The following is a 4,040-nucleotide window of genomic DNA, read 5'->3' as shown; positions in this document are numbered from 1 at the left end:
TATCTGTCTGTTTGTTTGTCTAATTAACTAGTTTGTTGCTGACAAATTGGTTAAACTGAGGACATGCAGCTATAAAACAACACTTCTTGCTTCCTAAATTTGTTGTTTCTCGCAAACAAGTCGTTAATTACCAGCTTCCTTTGAATAATCTCATACGCACTAATGAGCTGCTAGCGTTCACATTTCAAAAGAGAGCACACAAGAGGTGTTCCATTTAAAACACTGCGGCTCCTCTATTTGCACAGTCAGGTGGTTTAATTAGTTAAGTTGCTCGTTAACTCTCATTATCTACAGAAGTTGTATATAATACATGTATTTCCGGCACAGTGCAATTAATCACATGGCTCGCCCCTACACTAGGTCGGCCACGTGAAAAATAAAGAAACATGAAGTGAAATGACATGCAACTTAACATGCATGATTCAACATCGAGAAATTTGAAACCACGTTAAAAAAAAAAAAAGAATCTCATGGAGAAGAAAAGAAGTCCCCGTAAACAAGTTCTTGTATAATAGATCCACACGGTGTATATGTTGCTCTCAGTTCACATCGGTAACAGAGACGTGCATGTGCAGATAGATGATAATATAAGACTGCGGCTGTGTGATTCATTTATTTCAGGGAACCACTGGAATATTTAACAGACACGCCGGTAATCACAGAAGCACACCTTGCCCCTGACAGGTATACCAATTAGATTCAACACTTTAAAAGTTCATTTTTTAACTCCCCGGTTTGAAGAGAAAATCATGCACCGTTTTGTAGATATTGATTCAAATGAACAGTTTTCACTACAGCTACATTTCCCCACAACTCAGACACGAGAGAGGACTACATCCATCGTTCACACCAAATTGCGCTTCTCTGACCTTGGCGGAGATTTTCACACATCGTGCCATTCAGTATCGTTGAGTCTCTGGCGCACCCGGCTGCATAATAAACAGATCTTTAAGAGGGCAGTGTGAGCTCATTACCGTGGTGATGAGCATGAGTGACACCCAGCCTTACTGTCGGGTGAAATATTAATGAGCCTTGGGTGATCTACGCGCGCAGACCGGCCTCACAAATAAGAGTCAGGCTGTGAATTAGGACGGGTCTCACATGATTTTTGTCAATGTTAATGGAAGTTATGAACCCGGTCTGGAGACAGCCTCCAAAAATTCTGATGAAACGGAGACATCTCTCGACTAAGAGGGCGAGTTTATAGCATCACCTGTCAAAGACTTACACATCCTTCACAAGATTCCAGCGGAGACATTTGTTATTTAGAAGTTTTCATACCCACATGTGAGTTCAGAGTAATTTAAGAGATTAAAGAGAAAAATCTCCTGCCCAACCCCGAAACATGAGCCCCCCCTCCCCACACACACACACACACACTCTCTCACACACACACTCAGACAGAGCAGATGAAAGAAGCTTTCACTTAACGCATCTGATGCACGCGTGAAAGTTCCACTCTTAATGTTTACCGCTTTGAACAAATCATCTTCACTCTACTTGAAGGCAATACAAAATGACAGTTGTGAATTCCAAATCGGGTACACGACGTACAAATCATTAAATTACTATAAAAGAAACATGTTTTTCGGATTTCATAGTGAGCACAACAATGATATCTGAAAAATATCCAGAGGGGAGAATAAGCAGAAGCACCAGCGCTGACCTAATGAGGCCAACAAAAACATAGATTGTGAATACCACAACTGCACCCCCGAGTGGGATATTGTTCACTAGCAGCCATGAAAGTGAAGTGCTTTCCAATATCATTGCATTGTGAAAACTTGAGTATATTTATTGTATGTTCTCAGATCTACTTCTATTCAACCAATTTTAAGATAATAAATAGGTTTTCAAACCGTAACAATACAAACACAATTGATATTAAAGTAAGTGAAGCAGGATTGGTTATTGCTATAGTAAAATGAGCTCACGATGTTCCTGTCTGTAACGTCATCATTTTGGGGGACATTGTTGGGATGCCATGTTCTTGACCTATGCCCTCAGTAAGTTTGGTGGTGTAGGAATACGATTTATAGTTTAATTAATGTAAAAAGCATCTCCCACATGACTAAAATGTAATGTAAAGATGAACTGATGAACGATGAGGAATGAAAATGTTTGTGTACAGTATAGCCAGTCGTTTTAAATTGACTTAAACATAATTAAAGTTCACTGTAAAATGTAGTTGAGCGACTGAGGAGTGAACGGTATAACTTGTGTTATGAGCGAGAAGCACATATGGCCCGGACTAATATCGGCTGTGTGAAGCTCAAAGGCGATAGACGCTGAGCCTCTGGGGTTGAAGCGGCTCTGCAGGGGCAGCATGACACGGCCTGAGTGCTGCGAATGACACCGGGGAGCCATTTGGGACATGTGTGCTTAAAGAGCTGACATTTTGAAGGAGCACAAGTGACGCACGAACAGTAAGTTTGAGTAAAAATCTGCTTATCTTGGTTATCTGCAAACTTTTCATACGACACTTAACTTTTCCATCCACGATCTATCGACCTGCTGATGTTGAAGTTGATTTTTTTTTTTTCACGCCGTGTCGCTGTGGGCAGAGGTTTGTGTGCCTTTAGGAGTTAGCGCTAGTTAGGAGTGTTCTCCTAAAAGCTGTGACATCCCAGAGGGGGACAGAAGAGACGCTGTATCAAACACCTCTAATTTACCATCACGTCCTTGAGGAATAGTAAATAAACATAACCCTGTGACTGACTGGTGCACGTCTGTCAAAGCTGAATGCAAATCAAGTTAGCCTCGACACCATACATGACTAAAAATTACATCACGCTTGTCACCTTTTTGAGACGTGATCATCTGTTTTCGTGCCAAACAAATAGGAGTGATTTGTAGGCTGAACACACGCGCACAAACATCGACAAATCCCCACCTGAGAGGCTCCCATTCACAAGTGCTAACTGAATTCCATGTTTTCATCGCATGTTCAAAGAGGGGCAAAAGTTGAGGACAATAAATTCTGAGAGAGATGATGATGAAATGATGGTGTAAACCTTACTAACGTGCCATACGTGCACTTGGCATGCAGAATCAACTTTTTTTCTCTGACTTCTCGCCTCATACACAATATTCAGACGATGAAATGTGGGCATCAGTTGATTGGACACCCTTGTAAATAAATATCAAATATATCTGAAGTCCAGTTTGATGCAAAGTTTAACAGCTTTCCCTTGACTCACTTGTCGTTAAGTGTATTTATGTTGTTTAACCTGGACAGCTTTAATCATCCAGACTCTGAGCCCATTGGATGATCAAAATGTAATTTTGCTGCATATCACATCTGGCATTTTTGTCCTGAAATAATGACAAAGGTATAACAGGTAAGTGGTGTCGTGAGCTGCACCTTGTATTTCTCTCTCCCACGGTGCACAAACAGAAGGCCCTCGGTGGACCAATTAATACAGACAGAGAGAGCAGTCAGCGATTTCCTGGGAGACCCTCCGACTTCACCAGCTTCCACTATCTCAATCTGGTCGCCATTACAACCACACTTATCTAGATTGCATCAGGTTGCCCCTCTACAAAACTCCCAAGCTCCACTCCTGCGATATAGCTACCACATGGTGGGCATTTTGCTGAATAGCTCCTCCGCAACAGGGCTGTCCCTTTAAATGACTCAGATTAACACAGATGGACTAGTGTCTATCAGAGTCCTACTCAAATTCAATATAATCTATACAGATACGGAGTCCCTGTAACTCTCTTTAAAGGACACGTTTCTTTTTTGTGTGCAAACAACTGTAGTCATTCTGGATAATGTGATTATGTGCAATCAATACGAGTTAGACGTTTCCCAACTTCCACTCTAAACACAGACGCGCTGCTCAGTGGACAAATCTATTTGAGGGTACATCATGAGTGTCCCGTCAATATGCAAATTCAGCACAACTGGAAATAAGCCTATTGGTTTTTGACAAAATCATAGTGTCCTAGAGATAATGAGATGGAGGAAGGGTTGAAGCAGCAGGTATGGAGAGAGAGAGAGAGAGAGAGAGAGAGAGAGAGAGAGAGAGAGAGAG

The 4,040-nt window shown here is 41.6% G+C and overlaps 1 protein-coding gene across 12 annotated transcripts in view; it reads right to left on the bottom strand.

The window, feature by feature from the left end:
• Positions 1-4,040, bottom strand: part of stk36 (serine/threonine kinase 36 (fused homolog, Drosophila)) — a 68,642-nt gene that overhangs the window by 50,236 nt on the left and 14,366 nt on the right. The window lies entirely within an intron of this gene.

The sequence above is a fragment of the Anarrhichthys ocellatus genome, unplaced genomic scaffold (assembly GCF_004355925.1).
Source record: "Anarrhichthys ocellatus isolate YVR2014 unplaced genomic scaffold, GSC_Weel_1.0 scaffold18, whole genome shotgun sequence".
NCBI lineage: Eukaryota > Metazoa > Chordata > Actinopteri > Perciformes > Anarhichadidae > Anarrhichthys > Anarrhichthys ocellatus.
The sequence above is the reverse complement of the archived record's forward strand: the minus strand, read 5'-3'. Positions and strand labels throughout refer to the sequence as shown.